Source organism: Trichechus manatus, unplaced genomic scaffold, assembly GCF_000243295.1.
Source record: "Trichechus manatus latirostris isolate Lorelei unplaced genomic scaffold, TriManLat1.0 scaffold00036, whole genome shotgun sequence".
Lineage (NCBI taxonomy): Eukaryota > Metazoa > Chordata > Mammalia > Sirenia > Trichechidae > Trichechus > Trichechus manatus.
In genome coordinates, this window is record NW_004443972.1 from 13,389,259 (window position 1) to 13,401,345 (window position 12,087).

The following is a 12,087-nucleotide window of genomic DNA, read 5'->3' on the forward strand; positions in this document are numbered from 1 at the left end:
GGTTTCTGCTGAATAGTCCGAGCTTAGCCTTATTGACTCTCCTTTGTAGATGACTTTTTGTTTATCCCTAGCTGCTCTTAAAATTCTCTCTTTATCTTTGGTTTTGGCAAGTTTGATTATAACATGTCTTGGTAACTTTCCTTTAGGATCTACCTTATGTGGTGTTCGATGAGCATGTTGGATAGATACCTACTCATCTTTCGTGATATCAGGGAAGTTTTCTGCCAACAAATCTTCAACAATTCTCTCTGTATCTTCTGTTATCCCCCCTGTTCTGGTACTCCAATCACTCATAGGTTATTCTTCTTGATAGAGTCCCACATAATTCTTCAGGTTTCTTCATTTTTTTAAATCTTTTTATATGATTTTTCCTCAAATAAGTTGATGTCAAGTGCTTTATCTTTAATCTCACTAATTCTGACTTCTGTTGCCTCAGTTCTGCTCCTATGACTTTCTATTGAGTTGTCTAATTTGGAAATTTTATTGTTAATCTTCTGTATTTCTGATTGCTGTCTCTCTATGGATTCTTGCAGCCTGTTAAATTTGTCATTATGCTCTTCTCTAATCTTTTTAATTTCCTCTATTGCGTGTTCTGCATTTGCTTAATTTCCTTCCTAATTTCTTGAAGAGTGGTGTTGATTAATCTTTTGTATTCTGCCTCCAGTAATACCAAGAAATTTTCCTTCTCTGGAAAATTTCTAGATTCTTTATTTTGGGAGCTTGCTGAAGCCATCATGGATTGCCTCTTTATGTGATTTGATACTGACTGTTATCTCCAAGCCATCAATAAGTTATTATATTTATTTATTTTATGTTTGCTTACTGTGTCCTAGTTTCTTGTTTTGTTTTGATATGGCCAAACAGGCTGCTCGTGTGAGCTAATTTGATTATTGGCACCTTTGAAGCTCTAATGTCTTGTCACCAGGTGGTTAGATCTGTTACTAGGTATGTGCACCCAGGAGTCCGCCCATTCCTCCTGTATGGATTCAGCTCAGGTGCCCAGGTAGATAGCCACAAAGTGTGTGGTGTAGGCTCTTACATACAGTCCCAGACAGGCATGGGTGAATGGTGTAGTCACAGGTGTCTGGCTGTAGCAGGGGGACACACTCTGAGCAAGCGGGGGGCTGACAGCTGCCCCTGCGGGTCCAGGAGGATGGCATGTCCCTGTTCCCTAGAGTGCATAGATGTGTGGGATTTGCAGCCACACACCTAATGAGCACCTAATGCTGTTGGCTGTAAGGACTAGGGGGCATCTCTTATTCATGGGCCCCTATCGTAGGTATCTAGGTGGTGTGGGTGGAGCCACCAGGCCTCAGGCTTCTGATGTGGGTAGGTGAAGATCCTGCTTAACGTGCAGAACAGTGTCAAATGTCAAGAACCTACCACTTCACAACTGAAACAGTTGAAGTTAGAGTTCTGGTATATACCCTGTTGTACTGCGGTAATGAGGGCCTACACTGTTGAGATGGGCCCACACAAGTCTATGCAGGGGGAAAGGCACTCAGAGTCCATGGATCCCTTATGCCTGTGCCTAGGCAAAGGAGCTATGCCTACCCTGAGTTCCTGGCTTAGGGGAGCCGGCAGTTTATTTTTTTCCCCTGTTTGTTAATTTGTTGACTCTCCAAGGCAGGGAGAATGGCTCCGGGTGTGTGACAGACCCTGCTTCTGGCCCAGGGGACTTGACAATTTCTGAAGCAGGTCCAGGACCCAGTGCAGAGAGAGAGCGGGGAGGTAAATGGGAGAGAGGCTTTTCCTTAAGGGGGGTGTTTTTGATCTGCATGGTAAGCCATATGCAAGTACTTATCTTTCACCAGTGAGGGCTGTTTCTCACTGGTTCTGGGTGGCCGTGTAGACTCTCTGGTGCTGGGTCTCTCCTGGTGCGGAAAACGTGCCTTCCGGGCACCACCGCTTGCCTAGCTCACCGCTCACCCACGAGCTGATCAGGACTGAAGGGTTCAGGCTCTCGCCAGATCAGGTCTGGCAACTCCTCGCTGCTTTCGAACTGTCTCTCCCTCCCTCTGCCACTCAGTCTGGTTCCTCAACTCTGCCTTTGATGTTTAGGCTCCCAGACTGCCATATGTAATCAAATCACTTGTTTTTTCAGGTCTTTGTTGTAAGAGGGCCCACGGGAAGCATCTGACTACTCCGCCATCTTGGCCCCACCTCCCCATAATTTGTTTTGATCCACATAGTCGAATGCCTTTGCATAGTCAATAAAACACAGGTAAACATCTTTCTGGTATTTTCTGCTTTCAGCCAGGATCCATCTGACATCAGCAAAGATATCCCTGGTTCCACATCCTCTTCTGAATCCGGCTTGGATTTCTAGCAGTTCCCTGTTGATGTACTGCTGCAGCTATTTTTGAATGATCTTCAGTAAAATTTTACTTGCATGTGATACTAACGATATTGTACAATAATTTCCACATTTGATTGGCTCACCTTCCTTTGTTATAGGCATAAATACGGATCTCTTCCAATGCATTGCATTAGGCTAATCTGCTGCAAAAGACCTCTAAAGTGTTAAAAAGCAAAAATGTCACTGTAACAACTAAGGTGTGCGTGACCAAAGCCATGGTGTTTTCAATCACCTCATATGCATGTGAAAGCTGGACAATGAATAAGGAAGACTGAAAAAGAATTGATGCCTTTGAATTGTGGTGTTGGCGAAGAATATTGAATATACCATGGACTGCCAAAAGAATGAACAAATCTGTCTTGGAAGAAGTACAACCAGAATGCTCCTTAGAAGCAAGGCTGACAAGACTATGTCTCACATACTCTGGACATGTTATTAGGAGGGATCGGTCCCTGGAGAAAGACATCATGCTTGATAAAATAGAGGGTCACTGAAGAAGAAGAAGACCCTAAACAAGATGGATTGACACAGTGGCTGCAACAATGGGCTCAAGCATAACACTGATTGTGAGGATGGCACAGGACCGGGCAGTGTTTCATGCTGTTGTACATAGAGTCGCTATGAGTCTGAACCGACAACACCTAACAACAACTGATCACATGAGAGTGTCCCACAATAATCTTGATGCCAGGTGTGAGGGTAGACACTGTGGTTAAGTGTGAAGTTATGGTTAAGTGAGAACTAATTTTATAAATGATTTGTTAATTAAGGAATCTTTTCTATCCTGAGAAGTTTTGCTTTCCCATCCAGTTTTGGAACTGCGTAAGTTTAGGCAATGATGACTCTCTTGCCCAATAAAACTGTATGATCTGCTTCTCAAGAATATGATCCCAAATAAAATTCTTGGGAGTTGGATTGCATTTCAAGTTCCTTTGAATGAGAGGTTATTACTATTTAACTTGTTTATCAAGTAAAATGAAAACAACTCACTGCATCCCTTTAAATATTACTTTTGTAAACCTGGGCTTCCAGGAATCATGTTTTCTTAGAGCAAGGCACATCTACATTTCTTCAGTGAGTTGAGGAGTCAAGAGATGTTGCCTTAATTTTTTCTTCTGCTGGCAAAGGGCCAGGTCTGGGACCATTCTGAAGTAGGCACAGTGGGCCAGGCTTAGAAAGAAGTTCTCAGCTTACAGGAAAAGAGTTAGTTCCTGCATATAGAGCACGAACTTCTTTCCTGCTGCCCAGAGTGATTTAGGCCTGTAGAGTTCACCTCAGTCCTCTGCAGGAAAGAATAGATGATTATTAAAGACATAAGCAGGCCAGGAAAGAATGACCCCTTCTTTTCCTGAGCACCTCCCATAACCCATAACATCCTCTGACACGTCTGGAAGGGGAAGTGTCTGATGTTTGTCATGATTACAGAAGCCACCCTCCCCCCATCTTGAAACAAACTCTGCTTTCCTATCCTGTGCAATTAGCAGTGAATAAAGGCTGAGATCAAACAGGATTTCATGGTGCTTTTGTTAGATTTCCTAAACAGGCAGCTGTAGGCAGAAATTTAGACAAACAAAAAGCCTTTTAAATGGATCCTTAAATGATCTTGTCATGCCATCATGTTGCTCCCAGTTTCTGCAGTCAGACCTTGGTATCACAAGAAGCTTGTGCTCTGAGGAATTGGGGAGAGCTTTTTGAATGCACCTTATTATCTTTTTCCTCCCCAGGAGGACCAGTGGGTGGGAGGAGGAAGCAGAAGAGAGTGAGAGAGAGGCAGAGAGAGACTGCAGTGCTGGCTGGAGAGGAAGGGAGGTGCCATACTGTTTGCAGGAAGGAGGCCTTTTGAGGAAATGAGTGATTTCCACCCTGAAGTCCTCTCACAGCAAAGCAGCCCCTGCCAAGCCTTCTCTTGCCAGGCCTAGGCTTGTGAAGCTCCCACACATCTTCCACAAAGACCAAAAGCAAATATTGACAGCCTCAAAGCCTCATTTCACCACATCTTAAAGCAGTCCTAAATGCATGTAGCTTCTCATTTAGGAGAGGGAAGAGAATTCCCCTTGGGAAAATTCCCTTTGAAGGCGTAAGCGCTAATGTTTAAAATCTGTTAGCAAACTACACATTGCTCTGCTCTCTCTGGGGCAGCTGGTTTCTCTCTAAATAAATCACAGGGCTGCCAAGAATTTCAATGAGAGATCTTTGGGGTCTCCTTTAAGCACTGTTCAAAAAACCCACCTCAAGGAAAATGGCCAGAGACTGATTCCTGTACGCTAAAATCCTGCTTACAAGTTCCTTTGGGGCTCGTGTGTCTGAAAGGTGGATATGAAAATATCGTGCAATGCTGGTTTTGCAAAAGGGTGTCAGGTGCCAGAATCCTGTGACATCACAAGTCAAGCCTGGGAGAAGGGCAGAGAGAGAGAGAAGTAGAGCCTCCACGAGTGCATGCAGGTACCTCCTACCTTCAGCAATTGGCACCTTAGCCATCCAGGGGCTTTCAGAGCAGTCATTGTAAAGGAAGGGGAGAAACGCGGCATGTAACATCAAGAGTGTCTCTGGAAACTCTGGGTGTAAAGATCTTGTTGCTCTATGTCTGAAAAATGATAATTCAACATGAAAGACCAATAAAGAAGAGATAAACAAAACAAAACAAACCCCATTGTTGTCCAGTCGATTCTCATTCATGGCAACCCCATATGTTACAGAGTAGAACTGCTCCACAAGGTTTTCTTGACTGTAACCTTTATGGAAGCAGATTGCTAGGTCTTTCATCTGAGACATTGCTGGGTGGGTATGAACCACCAATGAGGAGATAATAAGTATCATTCAAGGGTCTATTATGTGCTTGTTTGGGGGGACTCAGAGAGCTGCAAAAGTCATGATCCTGCTTATATAGGAAGGAGACCGTATGAAGACACTGGAAATGAGAAGGAGTGATTCTCTGGGGGCAGTATGCCATGTGGCTGAATAGTTAACCTTTGGAATCTTATTTCCTGGCATGGATCCTAGCTCCATCAACTTACTACCTGTGTAACTTAGGAAAGTTATCTAACCCCCAAGAGGCTCAGTCTCCTCATCTCCAAAACATGCATATCAGAATGCCCACCCCAAAGGAATGGAGTGAAGCTCAAATGAACTATCTCTGTAAAGCACTTAGCACAGAAAACGTGCTTAATAAATATTAGCTATTGATATTATTCCCCACGCTAATTGATATTAACTACTGGTATTAAACGCATCAAACTGTCAGTTTGTTGTACTGTGTGGTGGCTTACATGTTGCTGTGGTTCTGGAAACTGTGCCACCAGTATTTCAAATAGCAGCAGGGTCACCCATGGTGGACAGGTTTCACCTGAACTTCCAGACTAAGACAGACTAGGAAGAAGGACCTGGCAGTCTACTTCTGAAAAAATTAGCCAGTGAAAACCTTATGAATATCAGTGGAATGTTGTCTGATATAGCACCGGAAGATGAGCGCCTCAGGTTGGAAGGCACTCAAAATATGACTGGGAAAGAGCTGCCTCCTCAAAGTAGAGTTGACCTTAATGTGAATGAAGCTAAGCTTTTGGAACCCTCATTTGCTGATATGGCACAACTCAAAATGAGAAGAAACAGCTGCAAACATCCATTTGTAATCAGAACATGGAATGTACAAAGCATGAATCTAGGAAAACTGGAAGTTGTCATAAATGAAATGGAACACATAAAGATCAATATCGTAGGCATTAGTGAGCTGAAATAGTCTGGTACTGGCCATTTTGAATCAGACAGTCCTATAATCTACTATGCTGGGAATGACAAATTGAAGAGGGATGGTGTCTCATTCATTGTCAAAAAGAACATTTCAAGATCTATCATGAAATACAACGCTGTCAGTGATAGGTTAATATCCATAAGCCTACAAGGAAGATCAATTAATATGACTATTATTCAAATTTACACACCAACCACTAAAGCCAAAGATGAAGAAACTTGAAGATTTTTACCAACTTCAGCAGTCTGAAATTGATCATACATGCAATCAAGATGCATTGATAATTCCTGGTGATTGGAATGTAAAAGTTGGAAACAAAGAAGGATCAGTAGTTGGAAAATATGGCCTTGGTGATAGAAATGATGACAGAGATCTCCTGACAGAATTTTGCAAGACCAATGACTTTTTCATCGCAAATACCTTTTTTCACCAGCATAAATGGTGACTATACACATGGACCTCGTGAGATGGAATACACAGGAATCAAATTAACTATATCTGTGGGAAGAGATGATGGAAAAGCTCAATATCATCAATCAGAACAAGGCCAGACCATCAATTGCTCATATGCAATTCAAGTTGAAGTTGAAGAAAATTAGAACAAGTCCATGAAAACCAAAGTATGACCTTGAGTATATCTCATCTGAATTTAGAGACCTTCTCAAGAATAGATTTGATGCATTGAACACTAATGACCAAAGACCAGAGGAGTTGTGGAATGACATTAAAGACATTATACATGAAGAAAGCAAGAGGTCATTAAAGAGACAGGAAAGAAAGAAAAGACCAAAATGGATGTCAGAAGAGGCTCTGAAACTTTCTCTTGAAAGTAGAGTAGCTAAAATGAATGGAAGAAATGATGAAGTAAAAGAGCTGAGCAGATTTCAAAGGGCGGCTTGAGAAGACAAAATATTATAATGAAATGTGCAAATACCTTGAGTTAGAAAACCAAAAGGGAAGAACACACTTGGCATTTCTCAAGCTGAAAGAACTGAAGAAAAAATTCAAGCCTTGAGTTGCAGTATTGAAGGAGTCTACAGAGAAAATATTAAATGATGCCGGAAGCATCAAAAGAAGATCAAAGGAACACACAGAGTCACTGTACCGGAAAGAATTGGTTGACATTCAACCATTTCAGGAAATAGTGTATGAGCAAGAGCCGCTGTTACTGAAAGAAGTCCAAGCTGCACTGACAGCATTGGCGAAAAACAAGGCTTCAGGAATTGACGGAATACCAAATGAGATGTTTCAACAAACAGTAGCAGTGCTGGAAGTGCTCACTCGTCTCTGCCAAGAAATTTGGAAGGTAGCTACGTGGCCAACCAGCTGGAAGCGATCTATATTTGTATCTATTCCAAAGAAAGGTGATCCAACAGAATGCGGAAATTATTGAACAATATCATTAATATCACACACAAGTAAAATTTTGCTGAAGATCATTCAAAAGTAGTTGCAGCAGTACATGGACATGGAACTGCCAGAAATTCAACCCCGATGCGGACGAGGACATGGAACTACGGATATTACTGCTGATGTCAGATGCATCCTGGCTAAAAGCAGAGAATACCAGAAAGATGTTTACCTGTGTTTTATGGACTATGCAAAGCATTCGACTGTGTGGATCATAACAAATTGTGGGCAACATCTTGAAGAATGGGAATTCCAGAACACTTAATTGTGCTCTCGAGGAACTGGCACATGGACCAAGAGGCAGTCATCTGAACAGAATAAGGGGATACTGCGTGGTTTAAAGTCAGGAAATCAGGTTGTATCTTTTCACCATACTTAATTTAATCTGTATGCTGAGCAAATAGTCTGAGAAGCTGGACTGTATGAAGAAGAATGGGTCATCAGGATTGGAGAAAGACTCATTAACAACCTGTGATATGCAGATGACACAACCTTGCTTGCTGAAAGTGAAGAGGATTTGAAGCACTTACTGTTGAAGATCAAAGACTACAGCCTTCAGTATGGATTACACCTCAACATAAAGAAAACAAAAATCCTCACAACTGGATCATGGAGAAAAGATTGAAGTTGTCAAAGATTTCATTTTACTTGGATCCACAATCAATGCCCATGGACGCAGCAGTAAAGAAATCACATGATGCATTGCATCGAGCAAATGTACTGCAAAAGACCTCTTTAAAGTGTTGAAGAGCAAAGATGTCACCTTGAAGACTAAGGTGCGCCTGACCCAAGCCATGGTGTTTTCAATTGCCGCATATGCATGGGAAAGCTTGACAATGAATAAAGAAGACCAAAGAAGAATTGATGCCTTTGAATTATAGTGTTGGTGAAGAATATTGAATATACCATGGACTGCCAATAAAGAATGAACAAGTCTGTCTTGGAAGAAATACAGCTAGAGTGCTCCCTGGAAGTGAGTATGGTGAGACTTCATCTCATGTACTTTGGACATGTTACCTCCAGGACCAGTCCCCGGAGAAGGACATCATGCTTGGTAAAGTAGAACATAGCAAAAAAGAGGAAGACCCTCGATGAGATGAATTGACACAGTGGCTGCAACAATAGGCCCAAACAAAAACTATTGTGAGGATGGCGCAGGACCAGGCAGTGTTTTGTTCTGTTGTACATAGGGTTGCTATGAGTTGGAACTGACTCGATGGCACCTAACAACAACAACATTGATATTATTGGAGTCCTTGGATGGCACAAATGACTAAGCACTTGATTACTAGCTGAAAAGTGGGCAGTTCGAATCCACCCAGAGGCACCTTAGAAGACAGGTCTGATGACCTGCTTACAAAATGTCACAGCTTTAAAAACCCTATGAAGCAGTTCTACTCTGCACATGTGAGGTCACCATGAGTTGAACTGATGCAAAGGTAACTAACAACAAAATTGATATTATCCACTATTCAAATGGAGAATAATTAAGTTCTAAATAATGCGGAATATCCTAGAGCAATTTAACAGTTCAGAGAAACAGGAAATAAGTCGGATTTGAGGTGGGCTTGGAAAAATTGGTTGGATTTAGATTGGCAGTGGAGAGGAGGAAACCTATTTCAGGACAAGTGAAAAATGTGAAAAGGCACAGAAATGGGTGTTCCTATTCATGGGCCAGTTTGGATATCAGCTGCCCAGATTAGGGGCATGGTAAGCATAGAAGGAAATTGGATTAACTTAAATGGGCTGACCCTGAAAACTAGACTGAAGCACTTCCAACTTGTTATGATAGGAAGGAATAAGAAGTTCAGTGTGTAAGACTAGATAGCAGAGGATGCGGTGAAGGTGGAGTTTAAGGAAATTAAAGGGACAATGATTGCAGGATAACAGAGGATAGAGATAGCCAGCTATCAGGCCGGCCAACTAGGGCCATGTGGTGGTGATCTGTGTGCGTGGGGACTGAGATCTGGTGAGAGGGCTGGAGCAGAATGACTTTTATAAGACACATGAAGTAAGACTTGGCAACTCTCGTGTGCACAGCACATACCTTGTGGAATATGAAAGTCTTAATGTTTATGTTAGTTGAAATATTTTGGCTTTACAGAACCTAAATGCACTCAAGTTAAATCAAGTAGTTAAAGATTTCTCGGCATTTCTCAAGCTGAAAGAACTGAAGGAAAAATTCAAGCCTCAAGTTGCAATATTGAAGGATTCTATGGGGAAAATACTGAACAACGCAGGAAACACCAAAAGAAGATGGAAAGAATACACAGTCACTGTACCAAAAGAATTGGTTGACATTAAAACTATTTCAGGAGGTAGCATATGAACAAGAACCAATGATATTAAAGGAAGAAGTCAAAGCTGCACTGAAGGCATTGGCAAAAAACAAGGCTCCAGGAATTGACAGAATACCAATTGAGATATTTCAACAAATGGATGCAACGCTGGAAGCGCTCATTTGACTATACTAAGAAATTTGGAAGACAGCTACCTGGCCAAATGACTGGAAGGGATCTATATTTGTGCCCATTCCAAAGAAAGATGATACAACAGAATGCAGAAATTACGCAGAAGACAAGATGGATTGACACAGTGGCTGCAATAATGGCTCAAACACAGCAATGATTGTGAGGATGGTGCAGGAACAGTAATTCGTTCTGTTGTACTTAAGGTTGCTATGAGTCGGAACTGATTTGACAGCACCTAACAACAACAGCACAAGCATGGGAACTCAGGAAAAGCTAAACAAACGAAAGGAGGCCTCAGGGAGATAGTACTGGAGGAAACTTCTATAACTGAATTTTTTTAATGAGATGTTTGTGTGTTTTCATTCTAGTGCTTCACCATTAACTGACGTAACTAAATTCTGTGTGTCTACATCTTAGTTCCGTCTCTTCAGATCAGCCCCCTCACCTATTATAAATATCTTTTATTTTGTATAGGGATACAATTTTGTAAATAGTATCTCTTAAACATATTCTTTACAGATTTCCACCTTGAAACTAAGCCATGAAATCCCTTGTCCCATGAGAAGATAATAGCTTTGAAAACCAGGCTAGGATTAAGAGAGAGGATTTTCTAAATCCGTTTAGAATTTCAGGAACTAACTCGGATGAGTCAGATCATAGATTTCTCCAAGGGTGTAGAGATGATACTCTTTCCATCTAATATGATTAGGTCATGAGACTTGGTTAGTGATGAGGGAAGGATGAAAATGCTGGTGAAGTGAAGGGAAAGCCCACTCTTTCTAGCCTGAAGGAGTGTGGGAGAAAGGAGAGAGAGGAAAGGTGGAGGAAAGTAGACATCGGACATCTATTTTTCTCTTCCTCTCACCTTCTACCACCAACTTAAGGCCAAACTTTACGGGCAGTGGGCAGATTTTATAAAAATCCATGTAGTGTGGGGTACTTAAATGGCAAGAGAAATTTGCTCTACTCCATCCCTGGGACTCTGGAAGGCAATCGCTACCCATGTTGCCCTTGTTCTCTGGGACAGCCTCATCACAGTAAACCTGGTGACATGATGTGGTAGAGGAGACAAACTTCCTGATTAGTTTTTCTGGGCTGCCTTTGATGTCCCAGTGTTGTGGACTCAACACAGAGGAAATTTTCTACTTCTTAGCAAGGGTGATTTGATGCTATGGCAGATAAATGGAGTCACAGCTCTTTGGGAGGATTTGTTAGCCTCATCAAGGGCTAATGTGAAGTCTAGTTAGCCAAAGAGGACCACCAGCCACTGTCCAAGCTGGAAGAGAGCAGATCACAAGGACATCAACTGCCAGTTGCAGCCATGAGTCCCAGCAGGGTCAGCAGCGACCAAGTGTTCATGGTTGTGGAGAATAAAAGAGCCTAAGGCTATCATGTGGCTTTTAGGCCTCTTTCCGAAACCTCAAAGCTGCAGGTCACAGAAGCCCCACTTGCCCCACAGACAAGGCGTCATATTAAACTAAAGAAGGGGAAGAAATAAAAATCTAAAAGACCAAGCAATACTTAAAGGAATGTCAAAATTATTGCCTCAAACTAAGAATTGGACTAAGATGTTTTATTTTGTTCCTTTTGTCACCAAATGAGTGAGAGCTCATGAAGAAGACTAAAGCAGTTATAAGTAAAATAAAGAAGCAATATTTTCTCTGCACTGTAGAACTGTAGTTTAAATAAATTTATGATCTCACCACAAGAGTGTCTGCTTGCTCATAATTTCCACTCCCTCATAACTTCACTTGAATATGGTCCATCATGACTTCCCAGCCAACTTCCCAGTTGCTTTAAATCATTGCCTACAATTCCATTTCTCACTGTTTAGTGTCAGATTTTTTCACAATTTGTTAATTCAAGAAATCCCCAGACAGACAATCTGCCTGGCCCAACTCTTTTTGAGCCAGGTTGTATGGATTGAAAGCTAACCTTCAGATTAGGAAATGAAGAGAAGGAGCCCTGAACAGGGGAAGTACCAGGAAGGCATCTGAGGTAGATAAACTAGTAGAATAGCCAACTCTCTACTGTTTCAGCTGTGTTTAAAGTCATTATCAAAGAAAAACTGGGAAAAGTGCCTGGTAAAGTTATAAAAATGT